This window comes from Manis pentadactyla, chromosome 11, assembly GCF_030020395.1.
Source record: "Manis pentadactyla isolate mManPen7 chromosome 11, mManPen7.hap1, whole genome shotgun sequence".
Taxonomy (NCBI): Eukaryota; Metazoa; Chordata; class Mammalia; order Pholidota; family Manidae; genus Manis; species Manis pentadactyla.
The window spans coordinates 80,523,249-80,542,027 of NC_080029.1; the positions used below are offsets into that span (position 1 = coordinate 80,523,249).

The 18,779-nt window shown below is 40.9% G+C and overlaps 2 pseudogenes; both read right to left on the bottom strand.

Annotated features, from left to right (window-relative positions):
* Positions 1–57: 57 nt before the first annotated feature.
* On the bottom strand, positions 58–695 carry LOC130679436 (olfactory receptor 11G2-like; annotated as a pseudogene).
* Positions 696–15,307: 14,612 nt separating this feature from the next.
* Positions 15,308–15,945, bottom strand: LOC130679435 (olfactory receptor 11G2-like; annotated as a pseudogene).
* Positions 15,946–18,779: the final 2,834 nt, after the last annotated feature.

Genomic DNA, 18,779 nt, shown 5'->3' on the forward strand with positions numbered 1-18,779 from the left:
TATTAGCGGAATGCACAGAGGTGTTTTCACAGAATAAAACAAAGTAACGATTTTTTCCATGTCCACTGGGTGTCCCGATCCGGGACTAACGCACATCACCGTAACAGAGCCAAAGAAACAGGATCACCACAGCCAGATGAGAAGCACAAGTGGAGAAAGCCTTGCGTTTGCCCGCTGCTGAGGGCATCCGTAGCACAGCCAGAGTCACCAGAGCGTAGGAGCAAAGGATAAAGAGAAGGGGGCCGATCATGAAAACAGAATTGAAGGTCGAGTAAATGAACTGTGTGGTGGTGTCATCAGAACACGACAGCACCATCAGTGGGACAGGATCACACACGAAATGGCTGATGGTGTTTGGGCCACGGTAGGGCAGCTGAGAAATGAGGACAACTGGCGGTAGGTAGGAGGGTGAACCCACACGACCATCCAAGGACGACGAGGCCCGTGCACAGCTGTCTGGTCATGATGCGCGGGTAACGCGGAGGGCGGCACACGGCAAGGTGCCTGTCAAAGGCCATGATGCAAAGGAAGAAGCCCTCTTCGCACCCGGAAGAGAAGAAGGAGAACTGCACAAGACAGCTCACAAAGGAGATGGACTTGCTTGTGGACGGGTAGCTGGCCAACATGTTGGGGACGGTGGTGGTGGTGACATAACATAGTTCCAGGAGAGAGAAATTCCCCAAGAGGATGTACATCGATCGGGCTGTGAAGGCGTCGGTCCCACCGCACAGCGCAGGCAACGGCCGCGTTCCCCCATCAGGGTCAGGGTGTAGGCCGCAGAGAAGTGCCCGAAGTAGAGGAGCTGCGCTTCGGGCCTGGAGGGAAAGCCCATGAGGATAAAGTGGCTGACGGCGTGGGTGGTTTCTCTGCCGGACACGTTCATGAGTTCGGAGGGCGCGGCGATGACATCGGCTATTGCACTCTAGTGGGGTTTGCTGGCTCTTCCACCAAATGTCCTTACCTTGTTTTTGCATAAAGAAATACAGAATGAGGTTTCTGTTAAAACAACAAAGCTGATCCTCACAACCTATACCCCAAGAGTATGATTTCATTCTAATTAGATGCAAAAAATAAAATAAAAAACAGGGTTTGTTGTAATCTCTCAATTATAATCTCTCAGTTACGTCAGGAACAGGATTTACACATAAGGAGTGCAGAAGTTGTAACTTTGAATATGTCACTTAACCTCTATTTGTTAACCTCATCTACGTACCATGTACAGAGTATTGTACAAGCAAATCAGTGTATATGAAATCTCTTCTAAAGCATTCTGTAAAACTAATTTATCATAATCAGTAATAGTGATAGTAACGCCAAATGAAGCACTACTCAAGTCTCACATTGGAAAAGGTGGTGTCTCACTGAGGAACAGTGACGGGGCAGGGCAAATATTCCTCTCTCTGTGCTTGTTTATGGTATTGCAAAGCGATGGCTCGAAGGGCCTCTCTCGTTCCGGCACAGATGTGTATGACATGACCACACAAGTTTGGTGTGTAGGAAATGCTTTCCCTCTCTCTCCAGCTGGTGGCTTCAGCTCCAGAGCATGGGGAAGAGCCCTGCACTTTGGCATTCAAATTTCCCTGGTTGAAAATTTTAATGCCCTCTCTTGTGAATGTGAGAACTAGATATGCCGTTTGGGGCACCTGACCTTAGGGAGAGCCACTGCTCTGAGTGGCTGGACTGTTGATGGGATGAGACTTGGCCAATTTTTCCAAAAGTGTGGTGGTAAAGTTCACTTGCATGTTCAGATTTGTGTGTGTGGTGTTCTAAATCGCTTCGATTGCTCCTTTCTGTGTTTGAAGTGTTTTTGTTTTTATACTTGCCTCTGGTACATTTGTGGCCATTCAAGGCATTTTCTGTTGACATGGAATGTCTTGCTTCCCTCCCTCCTGCTCCTGAACTTTCTCCAGTTTGTTGTTACTGAATCAAAGCTTAACTTTTTCTATGTCTTGTCTCCTTAGAAACCTACTCATGGCCGTCACCACATTTGGCATTAAGTGGAAAGACTGCTGTTTATAATCTCATTGCCCATGAGGCTATGTGGACTGCACCTTTTCTGAATGGAGTCTGGTAGTTCAGTCTGTTTCCCATAACAATCACATCATCTCAGGTGGCAATTAGGGCAGGTCCCAGATTTCTCAAATTATATGAGGGGACTTTTTTTGGTTCGTGTTTGCGTTTGCGTGTGTGTGTGTGTGTGTGTCTGTGTGTGTGTGTGTGTGTGTGTGTGTTTTGTTCGGCCTGTAAGACAAAAAATTCCTCTCTTGATTTGTTATGATTGTATAGTGAATACTTTTCAAAAAAGGATTACTTAGTATTTTTATTCTGAATAGTTGTGTAACTTTCTCAGCTGAGATTGTTGTACAGTATGTGGGCAATAATAAATGTCATCTTTTCTGGAGACAGCAAATTGTAGAGTTAGTGAATCTTGGAAATTCATTAGGAATGAAAAACAGAGTGCGTTTCACTTACGAGCATTTAAATTGTACTTCAGCACAAGTAGCACACAGAATACACAGAGGCAAAGAGAAAAAAAAAAAAAGCATGATATTACTATTAATGTGAGAGGCTGCTGATATGAGTACATTTCAAAAATAACATACTTATAGGATGCCCACAAACTATTCTGCTGTTTCTTTTGTTGATGAAAAAGCTCGTTTAGTTGCCACACAGGTCTTAGTGGTTATCTTCATAACTGAATTTGACTGAGTTTTTAAAACTCACTTCATTTTTGTCTGTCATGCTCTGGCCTGTGTCCTGATATGTTGGTGCCCTACTCCAAGCTATCTTAGTCATTTTCACTGACCTTGGGACCCCATGGTAAATCAGATCAGTATTAATACCCACACATCTGGGTTTTCCGAACAGTATCGCTTGGGTCCACACACTTTAAAAGTCACAATGCAAAGATCCCGCAAATGCAAGAAACAGGAAGCACACAGACGCTGAACGGTTTGTCCTTTAAGGACAGGTCATTTGCCATGAAACCAAGTCATATTAAATTAGTGAAACAGATTGCACTATGTGGGTGGGAGAGATATGATATTAGAGTGGAATCAGAAATTTTGTCATTTTTTTGGTCTATTGAACAAGCAACAAAATTCACCAGGATACTGATAATAAATCTGTCCCCCGTAATTTATCAGTTAAACATTTTCATACACTCTCTCCAGGCCTCTTGTGCATAATACTCATTAATATTTCCAAGATTTGAGGATATAAGAGAAAGACTAATATTTTGAAACCTTGTCTCTGAATTTTATTCTGATACTTACATTTTCAGAACAAGAAGAAAGCATTTGCCAGTAAATCCACTTATGTGGTAAACTAAGCATTTGCAATAGAGCATGCAGAGTTTCAGTTATGTGGATACATGTGGAGAAGAAAGGTCAGAGGGCGGGTGGGGGGTGGGGGTGGGGAGAAAATATTACCCCGGAGCAAAAAGCATGCGAGGGACTTGTGAAAAATTGGGTGATCCGGTAATGCCACCTGCCGTGAGTTGCAAAGAGTGAATTTTGAGAGATGTTTCTTGCTGCCTTCAAAGCTCATATTTGTAGTCAAAATAAAAATCCTAGATGCACATAACTGTTTATATTATTTCCTTGCATCATGGCCTTTTGACATTTGGGACCCTCTCCCCTGATATAACTATTTCTTCAGCAGATGAGATTGTTTTTGAATTTCATTCCTTTGTACTCAAATCCCAATGTCTGCTATTCCCTGAGGAATGGTGCATGCACAGAACTAGGTCCTTATCTTTTCTCATGCCTCCACTAACCAGTCATTGCCGAAGGTTCCTGGGCATTAAAGTAAATGGTAAGAAGCTTGTCGTCATAGCTGCACTAGCAAGACGTATCATTAAAACTCCCTGTCTCTATTTTTGAAGAAAGAGAAAGAGTTCTTTCCTCACCCATATTTTCAGATTTGTCATTTTAGAGACATTTCAGTTGTAATTTTATGATAGCTCTTTAAACATGACATTTAAGTGTTAAGACTGGTACAGGGTTACTCAACAAATGTTTATTGAGGGCTTCACCCGCACTGGGGGTATAGCAGGGTAAACGAAATAGAAACAAATTCCTGCTTGCATAGCACATTTCAACTGAAGACTGTGTGTGGGCAGCAACAGAAAAAAAAGTCAATCAGTGAATAAGTCATTTTAATATTTTTCATTTGAGGAAAACGAAGTGTTGTGAGAGGGGTAGATTGGAAATGAAGAGGAGTTACCATTTTAAATAGGGTTTTAAAGAGAGCCTAACAGGCAGCTTTTTAAAAACATTTTTTTATTAAGGTATGATTGATATACACTCTTATGATGGTTTCACGTGAAAAAACAATGTGGGTACTACATTTTCCCCTATTATCAAGTCCCCACCCATGCCCCAGTGCAGTCACTGTCCATCAGTGCAGCAAGATGCCAAGGATACACTATGTCCTTGTCTGTGCTACACTGTTCTCCCCGTGATCCCTCACACCATGTGTACTAAACGTAATACACTTCCATCCCCTTCTCCCTCCCTCCCCACCTGCCCTCCCACACCCCTCCCCTTTGGTAACCTCTAGTTCATTCTTGGAGTCTCTGAGTCTGCTGCCATTTTGTTCCTTCAGTTTTGCTTCATTGTTATACTCCACAAAAGAGGGAAATCATTTGGCACTTGTCTTTCTCTGCCTGGCTTATTTCACTGAGCATAATGTCCTCCAGCCCCATCCATGTTGTTGCAAATGATAGGATTTGTTTCTTTCTTATGGCTGGATAGTATTGCATTGTGTATGTGTACCACATCTTCCTTATCCGTTCATCTACAGATGGACACTTAGGTTGCTTCCGTATCTTGGCCATTGTAAAAAGTGATGTAATAAACAAAAGGGTGCATATGTCTTTCTGAATCTGAGAAGTTGTATTCTTTGGGTAAATTACAAGGAGTGGGATTCCAGAGTCAAATGGTATTTCTATTTTTAGTGTTTTGAGGAACCTCCGTATTGCTTGCCACAACGTCTTGAACTACGTTACATTCCCACCAGCAGTGTAGGGGGGGAGGGGTTCCCCTTTCTCTGCATCCTCGCCAGCATTTGTTGTTCTCAGTCTTTTCGATGCTGGCCATCCTTACTGGTGTGAGGTGATATCTCATTGTGGTTTTAATTTGCATTTCCCTGATGATTAGTGATGTGGAGCATCTTTTCATGTGCTTGTTGGCCATCGGAATTTCTCTTTGGAGAACTGTCTCTTCATAGCCTCTGCCATTTGTTCTCTGGGTTATTTGCCTTTTTGGGTGTTGAGGCATGTAAGTTATTTATATGTTTTGGATGTTAACCCCTTGTCAGATATGTCACTTACAAATATATTCTCCCATACTGGTCTATGGGACTGTTCTTGTGCCAGTACCGAATTGTCTTGATTACTGTGGCTTTGTACTAGAGCTTGAAGTGGGGGAGCGTAATCCCCCCTGCTTTATTCTTCCTTCTCACGATTGCTTTGGCTAGTCGGGGTCTTTTGTGGTTCCATATGAATTTTAGGCCTATTTTCTCTAGTTGGTTGAAGGATGCTGTTGGGATTTTGATAGGAATTGCATTGAATCTATAGACTGCTTTAGGCAGGATGGCCATTTTGGCAATATTAATTCTTCCTATCCATGAGCATGGATGTGTCTCCATTTATTGATATCTTCTTTAATTTCTCTCATGAGCGTCTTGTAGTTTTCAGAGGATAGGTCTTTCGGTTCCTTGGTTAGGTTTATTCCTAGGTGTTTTATTCTTTTTGATGCAATTGTGAATGGAATTGGTTTTCCTGATTTCTCTCTCTGCTAGTTCATTGTTAGCGTATAGGAATGCCACAGAAATCTGCGTATTACTTTTGCGTCCTGCAACTTTGCTGAATTCAGATATTAGATCTAGTAGTTTTGGAGTGGATTCCTGAGGGTTTTTTTATTTACAATGTCGTGGCATTTGCAAACAGGGACAGTTAAACTACTTCCTTGCCGATCTGGATGCCTTTTATTTCTTTGTGTTGCCTGATGGCCGTGGCTACGACCTCCAGTACTATGTTAAATAGAAGTGGGGACACTGGGCATCCTTGTCTTGTTCCTGGTCTTAAGGGGAAAGCTTTCAGCTTCTCGCTGTTATGTATAATGTTGGCTGTGGGTTTGTCATATATGGCCTTTATTATGTCGAGGTACTTGCCTTCCATACCCATTTTGTTGAGAGTTTTTTATCGTGAATGGTGTTGGTTTTTGTCCTACTTTTTGTTGATGTGGTTGAGGATGTTGATGGATTTTCCAATGTACCATCCTAGCCTCCCCGGAAGAAATCCTACTTGATCATGATGGATGATCTTTTTGATGTATTTTTGAATTTGGTTTGCTAATATTTTGTTGAGTGATTTTGCGTCTATGTCCATCAGGGATATTGGTCTGTAATTTTCCTTTTTCTGTGGTGTCTTTGCCTGGTTTTGGTATTAGAGTGATGGGGGCTGGCCTCATACAATGATTTTGGAAGTATTCCCACCTCTTCTGTTCTGTGGGAAACTTTAAGGGGGATGAGTATTAGGTCTTCCCTAAATGTTTGATTAAATTCAATGGTGAAGCCATCTGGTCCAGGAGTTTTGTTCTTGGGTAGTTTTTCTGATTACCAGTTCAATTTCGTTGCTGGCAATTGGTCTGTTCAGATTTTCTGTTTCCTCTTTGGTCAGCGTTGGAAGGTTGTGTTTTTCTAGAAAGTTGTCCATTTCTTCTAGGTTATCCAGTTTGTTACCACATAATTTTTCATGGTATTCTCTAATAATTCTCTGCATTTCTCTGGTGTCCATAGGGATTCTTTTCCTTTCTCATTTCTGATTCTGTTTATGTGGGCAGACTCTCTTTCCTTCCTTGTTAAGTTTGGCTAGGGGTTTATCTATTTTGTTTATCTTCTCGAAGAACTAGCTCTTGCTTTCATTGATTCTTTCTATTGTTTTAGTCTTCTCAATTTTATTTATTTCTGCTCCAATCTTTATTGTGTCACTCCTTGTACTGACTTTGGGCCTCATTTGTTCTTCTTTTTCTGGTTTCATTAATTGTGAGTTTAGACTGCTCATATGGGATTGTCCTTCTTTCCTGAGGTGGGCCTGTGTTGCAATATACTTTCCTCTCAGCATGCCCTTGGCCGCATCCCACAGAGTTTGTGCTCTTGAATTATTGTCATTTGTCTCCATATATTGCAGGATCTATGTTTTTATTTGGTCATTGATCCATTGGTTATTTAGGAGCATACTGTGAAACCTCCATGTATTTGTGGGATATTTCATTTTCTTTGCAGCATTTATTTCTAGTTTCATACCTTTCTGGTCTGAGAAACTGGTTGGTACAATTTCAATCTTTTTGAATTTGCCAAGGCTGTTGCTGTGGTCTAGTCTATGATCTATTCTTGAAAACGTTCCAGGTGCACTTGAGAAGAATGTGTATTCTGCTGCTTTTGGGTGTTGAGTTCTGTAGATGTATGTTAGGTCCATCTGTTCTAATGTGTTGTTCAATGCCTGTATGTCCTTACTTATTTTCTGTCTTGTTGATCTGTCCCTCAGAGTTACTGGAGTGTTGAAGTCTCCTAGAATGAATGCATTGTATTCTATTTCCCCTTTTAATTCTGTTTGTAATGGGTTCACATTTGTAGGTGCTCCTGTGTTGGGAGCATAGGTATTTATAATGTTTATTTCCTCTTATTGGATTGACCCCTTTATCATTATGTAATGTCCTTCTTTATCGGTTGTGACTTTCTTTGTTTTGAAGTCTATTTTGCCTGATACAAGTACCGCAACTCCTGATTTTTTTTCTCCTTGTTAGTTGCATGAAATATATTTTTCCATCCCTTCACTTTTAGTCTGTGTATGTCTTTGGGTTTCAAGTGAGTCTCTCGCAGGTAGCATATAGATGGGTCTTGTTTTTTTATCCATTCAATGACTCTATGTCTTCCGGTTGGTACATTCAGTCCATTTACATTTAGGGTGATTATCGATAGTTATGCACTTATTGCCATTGCGGACTTTAGATTCTTGGTTACCAAAGGTTCAAGGTTAACTTCCTTACTATCTAAGAGTCTAACGTAACTTAAACTTAATATGCTATCGTAAACACAATCCAAAGGTTCTTTTCTTTTTCTCCTTTTTCTTCTTCCTCCATTCCTCATGTATTAGGTGTTATATTCTGTACTCTTTGTCTATTCTTCGGTTGGCTTTGGGGACAGTAAATTTAATTTTGCATTTTCTTAGTAATTAGCTGTTCTACTTTCTTTACTGTGCTTTTCTTACCTCTAGTGACAGCTATTAGACCTTAGGAACACTTCCATCTACAGCAGTCCCTCCAAAATACAATGTAGAGATGGTTTGTGGAAGGTAAATTCTCTCAGCTTTTGCTTATCTGGAAGTTGTTTAATCCCTCCTTCAAATTTAAATGGTAATCTTGCTGGATAAGGTATTCTTGGTTTTAGGCCATTGTGCTTTATTGCATTAAATACATCATGCCACTCCCTTCTGGCCTGTAATGTTTCTGCTGAGAAGAAGTTAGCCTGATGGCATGTCTTTTGTATGTGATCTTATTTCTCTCTGTGGCTGTTTTCAATAGTCTGTCCTTATCCTTGATCTTTGCCATTTTAATTACTCAGGGATGAATTTAGGATGGAGGTTCAATCATTAAGAAATTCCATGTCTGAAACGAAACATACAAAGGAGGGATTTAAAGGCAGATTAGATGTAGTAGAAGAGTTGGTGAAGAGAATAGAAACTAGAGACGAGGAATACAAAGAAACAGGCACAGAGAGAAAAAAGGATCTCTAGGAATGAAAGAATAGTGAGTGAACTGTGTGATGAATCCAAACGGAACCGTATTCATATTTGAAGACTACCAGAAGAAGAAGACAGAGAAAAAGGGATAGAAAGTGTCATGAGGAGGTAATTGCTGAAAACTTCCCCAGTCTGGGGAAGGAGATAATAGTCTCTCAGGCCATGGAGATTCACAGATCTCCCAACACAAGGGACCGAAGGAAGACAACACCAAGACATATAGTACTTAAAATGGCAAAGATCGAGGGCGAGGATAGAGTTTTGAAAGCAGCTAGAGAGGAAAAAGATCACATACAAAGGAAAACCCATCAGGCTATCATCAGACTTCTCAATAGAAACCTTACAGGCCAGCAGGGAGTGACTTGATGTATGTAACGCAATGAAGCAGAAGGGCCTTGAACCAAGAATAGCCTACCCGGAAAGGTTATCATTTAAATTTGAAGGTGGGATTAAAACAATTTTCAGAGAAGCAGAAACTGAGAGAATTTATGTCCCGAAAACCACCTTTACAGTTCATTTTGGATGGCCTGCCGTAGATAGAAGTATTCCTAGGGCTAAATAGCTGTCACCAGTGGAAATAAAAGCACAGCAAAGTAGAACAACAACTAAGCAGATGGGAAATGAAATCAGCTACCCCCAAATTGAATCAAGGGGTAGGGAATGAGTACAGAATATGCTAGCTAATATTTGAAGAATGGACGAGGAAGAAAAACGAGGAAAAAGAAAAGAACCTTTAGTTTCTGTTTGTAATAGAGCACTAAGCAAGTTAAATTAGACTGTTAGATAGTAAAGAAATAACCCTTGAACCTTTGGTAGCTACAAACCTAAAGCCTGCAATGGCAATAAATACATTCCTATCGATAATCACCCTAAATGTAAATGCACTGAATGCACTATCAAAAGACATAGAGTCACTGAATGGATCAAATAACAAGGCCCATCTATATGCTGCGTACAAGAGACTCACTTCACACCCAAAGACATACACAGACTGATACTGAAGGGATGGAAAAAAGAGATTTCATGCAATTCGTGGGGAGAGAAAAGCAGGAGTTGCAGAACTTGTATCAGACAAAATAGACTTCAAAACAAGGAAAATAACCGGAGATGAAGAAGGACATTATATAACGATAAAGCAGTCAGTCCAACAAGAGGATATAACCGTTATAAATATCTATGCACCCAACACAGGATCACCAACGTATGTGTAACAAATACTTAACAGAATCAAAGGGGGAAATACAATGCAATGCATTCATTTTAGGAGACGTCAACACACCACTCACTCCAAAGGACAGGTCAGCCAGACAGAAAATAAGTAAGGAGACAGAGGCACTGAATAACACATTCGAACAGATGGATCTAGCAGTCATCTACAGGACTCCACACCCAAAAGCAGCAGAATACACATTCTTCTCAAGTTCACATGGAACATTTTCATGTATAGATCATACACTAGGCCATAAAAAGAGACTCAGTAAATTCAAAAAGATTGAAATTGTACCAACCACCTTCTCAGAAGACGAGAGTATGAACCTAGAAATAAATTATGCAAAGAACATGAAAAGAGCCTTAGAAACACATGGAGGCTTAACAGCACGCACCTTAATAACCAATGGATCGATGACCAAATAAAAACAGAGGTCAAGCAATGTATGGAGACAAGTGACAACGATAATTCAACCCTGCAAAATCTGTGGGACGCAGCGAAGAGAGTGCTAAGAGGGAAGCATATTGCAATACAGGCCTATCTCAGAAAAGAAGAACAAGCCCAAATGAACAATCTAAACTCACAATTAATGAAACTAGGAAAAGAGGAACAAATGAGGCCCAAAGTCAGTAGAAGGATGGGCATGATAAGGGTTAGAGCGGAAATAAATAAAATCGAGAAGAATCAAACAATAGGAAGAATGAATGAAAGCAGGAGCTGGTTCTATGAGAAAATAAGCAAAATAGATAAACCCCAAGCCAGACTTATCAAGAGAAAAAGAGAGTCGACACACATACACAGAATCAGAAATGAGAGAAGGAAAGTCACTACGGACACCACAGAAATACAAGTATTATGAGAGAATACTATGAAAAATTAATTATATTCTAGCAAACTGGAAAACCTAGAGGAAATGGGCAACTTTCTAGAAAAATACGACTTCCTAGACTGACCTAGTAAGAAACAGAAAATCTAAACAGACCAATTACCAGTAATGAAGTTGAATCGGTAATCAGAAAACTACCCAAGAACCAAATCCCTGGACCAGAAGGTTTCACTGCTGAATTTTATCAAACATTTAGTGAAGACCTAATACCCATCCTCCTTAAAGTCTTTCTAAAAGTAGAAGAGGTGGAAATACTCCCGAACTCATTCTATGTGGCCAACATCACTCTAATATCCAAACCATGCAAACACACGGAAAAAATAAATAAAAGAAAATTATCGACCAATATTCATGATGAACATAGATGCAAAAATATTCAAGAAAATATTAGCAAACCGAATTCAAAGATCGATCAGAAGTATCATCCACCACGATCAAGTGGGATTCCTCCCAGGCATGCAAGGATGGTGCTACATTTGAAAATTCATCAACATCGACTACCACATCAATGAAAAGAAGGGCAAAAACCACACGGTCATCTCCATAGATGCTGAAAGAGCATTCGACAAAATTCGACATCCGTTCATGAGGAAAACTCTCAGCAAAATGGGTATAGAGGGCAAGTCCCTCAACATAATAAAGGCCATATATGACAAACCCACAGCCAACATTATGCATAAAAGCGAGAAGCTGAAAGCTTTCCCCTTAAGACCAGGAACAAGAAAAGGATGCCCACTCTCCCCACTTTTATACGACCTAGTTCTTGAGGTCCTAGCCACGGCAATCAGACGACACAAAGGAACAAAAGGCATTCATATTGGTAAGGAAGAAGTTAAACTGTCCCTGTTTGCAGATGACATGATACTGTATATAAAAAAACCCTAAAGAATCCACTCCAAAACTACTAGATCTAGTATGTGAACTCAGCAAAGCTGTGGGATACAACATTAATACACAGAAATCTGTTGCATTCGTGTACACTAATGATGAATGAGCAGAAAGAGAAATCAGGAAAACAATTCCATTTACAATTGCATCAAAAAGAATAAAATACCTAGGAGTAAACCTAACGAAGGAAGTGAAAGACCTATACCTGGAAACCTAACGAAGGAAGTGAAAGACCTATACCTGGAAACCTAACGAAGGAAGTGAAAGACCTATACCTGGAAGTCTACAAGACACTCTTAAGGGAAATTAAAGAGGACACTAACAAATGGAAATTCATTCCATGCTCTTGGCTAGGAAGAATTAATATTGTCAAAATGGCCATCCTGCCTAAAGAAATCTACAGATTCAATGCAGTATCCCTACCAAAGTACCAACAGCATTCTTCAACAAACTGGAACAAATATGTCTAAAATTCACGTGGAACCACCAAAGACCCCCGAATAGCCAAAGCAATCCTGAGAAGGAAGAATAAAGCAGGGGGATCTCACTTCCCAACTTCAAGCTCTACTACAAAGCCACCGTAATCAAGACACTTTGGTACTGGCACAGACCAGTGGAACACAATAGAGAGTCCAGATGTTCACCCAAACATATATGGTTAATTATTATATGATAAAGGAGCCATGCATATACAATGGGGAATTGACAGCCTCTCCAACAGCTGGTGTGGGGCAAAACTGTACAGCTACATGTAAGAGAATGAAACTGGATTACTGTCTAACCTCATACAGGAAAGTAAACTCAAAATGGATCAAGGACCTGAATGTAAGTCATGAAACCATAAAGCTCTTAGAAGAAAACATAGGCAAAAATCTCTTGAATATAAACATGAGCAACTTTTTCCTGGACGCGTGTCCTCGGGCAAGGGAAGCAAACTAAAAAAGGAACAAAGGCGACTACATCATGCTAAAATCTCCTTTACAGCAGGGGACGCCATCAGCGGAACAAAAAGGTGTCCATCAGCATGGGAGAATATATTTGTAAATGACATATCCAACAAGGGGTTAACATCCAAAATACATCAACAACTCACATGCCTCAACACCCGAAAAGCAAATAACCCTATTAAAAAATGGGTGGAGGATCCGAACAGGCACTTCTCCAAAGAAGGAATTCAGATGGCCAACAGGCACATGAAAAGATGCTCCACATCACTGATCATCAGGGAATGCAAATTAAAACCACAGTGAGATACCACCTCACACCAGTTAGTACGGCCAACATGGAAAAGAATGGGAACAACAAGTGTTGGTTAGGATGCAGAGAAAGGGGAACCCTCCTACACTGCTGGTGGGAATGTAAAGTAGTTCAACCATTGCGGAAAGCGGTGTGGAGATTCCTCAAAAGACCAGAAATAAAAAAAAAAAAAATACCATTTGACCCAGGAATTCCACTCCTAGGAATTTACCCTAAGAACGCAGGAGCCCAGTTTCAAAAAGACATATGCACCCCTATGTTTATCGCAGCACTATTTACAGTAGCCAAGAAATGGAAGCCACCTAAGTGTCCATCAGTAGGTGTATGGATAAAGAAGAAGTGGTCTATATACACAATGGAATATTCTTCAGCCGTAAGAAGAGAACGAATCCTACACATTTGCAACAACATGAATGGAGCGGGAGGCTATTATTTATGCTCAGTGAAATAAAATAAGCCAAGCAGAGAAAGAGAAGTGCCAAATGATTTTTCACTCATCTGTGGAGCATAAGAACAAAGGGAAAACTGAAAGAACAAAATAGCAAACTCACAGAACCCAAGAATGGACTAACAGTTGCCAAAGAGAAAAGGACTGGGTGTGGTGGTGGGTGGGAAGTATGGGAGAAGGGAATAAAGGGCGTTGTGATTAGCACAGGTAATGTGGGGGTGGGGAGGGGAAGACCGCATGGCACAGAGAATACAAGTAGTGACTCTGCTCTGTAGCATCTTACTATGCTGATGGAGAGTGACTGTAATGGCGTATGTGGTGGGGACTTGATAATGGGAGGAATCTAGTAACCACAATGCTGCTCATGTAATCGTATATTGATGATACAAAAAAGAAACAATATGAGGTGGAATTTAAGATCGGTGAGAAAACGTTGGTCAAGAATAAAGGCAATAACAAATAACGGGCACTTCCACCTTTATCACAATCAACACACTGTTTTATTAAGAATCTCTTCTTTTTCCTTTTTCTTCTGTGATTATGAAAGACGAATGGAATTGTCACAAACATTCCTTAACCTTCGTGAATGAAAATCGGTGTTAAAGCCATCGGCACTGTAAATCTACTGTTGTAGTTCATGTGCACGAAGTCCTAAATTGTTCATATTTTCTTCCAATATGACGTACCTTTCAGGCAATTGTCCAGCTCTTTGTTTCTTTTGTGAAGTAGAAGAAAGATAACCACTTCTTTCCCCGAACTCAAAAATCCTGCCTTTTAATCTTCAGAAAGTATTCTCAACCCAGATTGTTCATGAAACAAAACCCAATTGATGCGGCACCTCACTTTGTAGAGGAATTGACTTCTTGAAGACTACAAATTACAATTTGGTAAAAATTGCATTTCATACTATGATTCTTTTAAAGTATGTGTTGAAGAGCCATGTTTGAAAAAAAAAAATGGCAACAGAAACGCAGTAGAAGTCGTATTAGTATTAAGGATGCTTATGGCAGTTTAAAAACAGTCACACAGTACTAACACTAAACTACAAGTAGTACCGGAAGCTGTTACTCAAATGGGATTTACCCGAAAGTGGGTTATGCCCTGAGTAGTGCCCCGGTTCTTATGTTTAGCTCTTTTATTTGCTATATTCTAAGTTAGTAATACCTTTAAATTCCTAATTCTTGTCTTGTACACCCTAAACAATCACTACCGTCCAGCCACGGCTATTATTCTGTTTCCTTAAAGTCAAGTCACATGCTACACTCTGGCACGGCGACTTCCTTCAAATTCGAGACTTCTTTATCAATCAGTGCGTGTTAGTGGAGAACTACTGGTTTGGAGTGTTAATCCCCAAAGCAATCTATGATCTCTACTACATGTATATTAGTTAATTCAACTCAGCAATGCACAGCATGCTTCTACCTTCTCTTTAGAAATTGAATTACATATAGAGACTGATTGACTTACATACATATCATTTCATTTACTTGATACTAACTTCAACACAGTTGCATTCACTTGTTAGTTAAAACATTCTTAAATAACATTACTGCATCTTGCTTAGGATGATAATGGGCCCTCATTATAGTAGTTTCTTAATAAAAGTTAATGAATTTGTCGACAAATATATCACTCATGTCTTGAGATCAGTTGCGTTTGAGAGAAGAATTTGGCTCTTTGTATTTTATGAATACCTTGGGCAGTCCTCAGGATCTTCCTCAGAGCAGCCTTCATCTCCTTGTTCCTGAGCCTATATATTAGCGGAATGCACAGAGGTGTTTTCACAGAATAAAACAAAGTAACGATTTTTTCCATGTCCACTGGGTGTCCCGATCCGGGACTAACGCACATCACCGTAACAGAGCCAAAGAAACAGGATCACCACAGCCAGATGAGAAGCACAAGTGGAGAAAGCCTTGCGTTTGCCCGCTGCTGAGGGCATCCGTAGCACAGCCAGAGTCACCAGAGCGTAGGAGCAAAGGATAAAGAGAAGGGGGCCGATCATGAAAACAGAATTGAAGGTCGAGTAAATGAACTGTGTGGTGGTGTCATCAGAACACGACAGCACCATCAGTGGGACAGGATCACACACGAAATGGCTGATGGTGTTTGGGCCACGGTAGGGCAGCTGAGAAATGAGGACAACTGGCGGTAGGTAGGAGGGTGAACCCACACGACCATCCAAGGACGACGAGGCCCGTGCACAGCTGTCTGGTCATGATGCGCGGGTAACGCGGAGGGCGGCACACGGCAAGGTGCCTGTCAAAGGCCATGATGCAAAGGAAGAAGCCCTCTTCGCACCCGGAAGAGAAGAAGGAGAACTGCACAAGACAGCTCACAAAGGAGATGGACTTGCTTGTGGACGGGTAGCTGGCCAACATGTTGGGGACGGTGGTGGTGGTGACATAACATAGTTCCAGGAGAGAGAAATTCCCCAAGAGGATGTACATCGATCGGGCTGTGAAGGCGTCGGTCCCACCGCACAGCGCAGGCAACGGCCGCGTTCCCCCATCAGGGTCAGGGTGTAGGCCGCAGAGAAGTGCCCGAAGTAGAGGAGCTGCGCTTCGGGCCTGGAGGGAAAGCCCATGAGGATAAAGTGGCTGACGGCGTGGGTGGTTTCTCTGCCGGACACGTTCATGAGTTCGGAGGGCGCGGCAATGACATCGGCTATTGCACTCTAGTGGGGTTTGCTGGCTCTTCCACCAAATGTCCTTACCTTGTTTTTGCATAAAGAAATACAGAATGAGGTTTCTGTTAAAACAACAAAGCTGATCCTCACAACCTATACCCCAAGAGTATGATTTCATTCTAATTAGATGCAAAAAATAAAATAAAAAACAGGGTTTGTTGTAATCTCTCAATTATAATCTCTCAGTTACGTCAGGAACAGGATTTACACATAAGGAGTGCAGAAGTTGTAACTTTGAATATGTCACTTAACCTCTATTTGTTAACCTCATCTATGTACCATGTACAGAGTATTGTACAAGCAAATCAGTGTATATGAAATCTCTTCTAAAGCATTCTGTAAAACTAATTTATCATAATCAGTAATAGTGATAGTAACGCCAAATGAAGCACTACTCAAGTCTCACATTGGAAAAGGTGGTGTCTCACTGAGGAACAGTGACGGGGCAGGGCAAATATTCCTCTCTCTGTGCTTGTTTATGGTATTGCAAAGCGATGGCTCGAAGGGCCTCTCTCGTTCCGGCACAGATGTGTATGACATGACCACACAAGTTTGGTGTGTAGGAAATGCTTTCCCTCTCTCTCCAGCTGGTGGCTTCAGCTCCAGAGCATGGGGAAGAGCCCTGCACTTTGGCATTCAAATTTCCCTGGTTGAAAATTTTAATGCCCTCTCTTGTGAATGTGAGAACTAGATATGCCGTTTGGGGCACCTGACCTTAGGGAGAGCCACTGCTCTGAGTGGCTGGACTGTTGATGGGATGAGACTTGGCCAATTTTTCCAAAAGTGTGGTGGTAAAGTTCACTTGCATGTTCAGATTTGTGTGTGTGGTGTTCTAAATCGCTTCGATTGCTCCTTTCTGTGTTTGAAGTGTTTTTGTTTTTATACTTGCCTCTGGTACATTTGTGGCCATTCAAGGCATTTTCTGTTGACATGGAATGTCTTGCTTCCCTCCCTCCTGCTCCTGAACTTTCTCCAGTTTGTTGTTACTGAATCAAAGCTTAACTTTTTCTATGTCTTGTCTCCTTAGAAACCTACTCATGGCCGTCACCACATTTGGCATTAAGTGGAAAGACTGCTGTTTATAATCTCATTGCCCATGAGGCTATGTGGACTGCACCTTTTCTGAATGGAGTCTGGTAGTTCAGTCTGTTTCCCATAACAATCACATCATCTCAGGTGGCAATTAGGGCAGGTCCCAGATTTCTCAAATTATATGAGGGGACTTTTTTTGGTTCGTGTTTGCGTTTGCGTGTGTGTGTGTGTGTGTGTCTGTGTGTGTGTGTGTGTGTGTGTGTGTGTTTTGTTCGGCCTGTAAGACAAAAAATTCCTCTCTTGATTTGTTATGATTGTATAGTGAATACTTTTCAAAAAAGGATTACTTAGTATTTTTATTCTGAATAGTTGTGTAACTTTCTCAGCTGAGATTGTTGTACAGTATGTGGGCAATAATAAATGTCATCTTTTCTGGAGACAGCAAATTGTAGAGTTAGTGAATCTTGGAAATTCATTAGGAATGAAAAACAGAGTGCGTTTCACTTACGAGCATTTAAATTGTACTTCAGCACAAGTAGCACACAGAATACACAGAGGCAAAGAGAAAAAAAAAAAAAGCATGATATCACTATTAATGTGAGAGGCTGCTGATATGAGTACATTTCAAAAATAACATACTTATAGGATGCCCACAAACTATTCTGCTGTTTCTTTTGTTGATGAAAAAGCTCGTTTAGTTGCCACACAGGTCTTAGTGGTTATCTTCATAACTGAATTTGACTGAGTTTTTAAAACTCACTTCATTTTTGTCTGTCATGCTCTGGCCTGTGTCCTGATATGTTGGTGCCCTACTCCAAGCTATCTTAGTCATTTTCACTGACCTTGGGACCCCATGGTAAATCAGATCAGTATTAATACCCACACATCTGGGTTTTCCGAACAGTATCGCTTGGGTCCACACACTTTAAAAGTCACAATGCAAAGATCCCGCAAATGCAAGAAACAGGAAGCACACAGACGCTGAACGGTTTGTCCTTTAAGGACAGGTCATTTGCCATGAAACCAAGTCATATTAAATTAGTGAAACAGATTGCACTATGTGGGTGGGAGAGATATGATATTAGAGTGGAATCAGAAATTTTGTCATTTTTTTGGTCTATTGAACAAGCAACAAAATTCACCAGGATACTGATAATAAATCTGTCCCCCGTAATTTATCAGTTAAACATTTTCATACACTCTCTCCAGGCCTCTTGTGCATAATACTCATTAATATTTCCAAGATTTGAGGATATAAGAGAAAGACTAATATTTTGAAACCTTGTCTCTGAATTTTATTCTGATACTTACATTTTCAGAACAAGAAGAAAGCATTTGCCAGTAAATCCACTTATGTGGTAAACTAAGCATTTGCAATAGAGCATGCAGAGTTTCAGTTATGTGGATACATGTGGAGAAGAAAGGTCAGAGGGCGGGTGGGGGGTGGGGGTGGGGAGAAAATATTACCCCGGAGCAAAAAGCATGCGAGGGACTTGTGAAAAATTGGGTGATCCGGTAATGCCACCTGCCGTGAGTTGCAAAGAGTGAATTTTGAGAGATGTT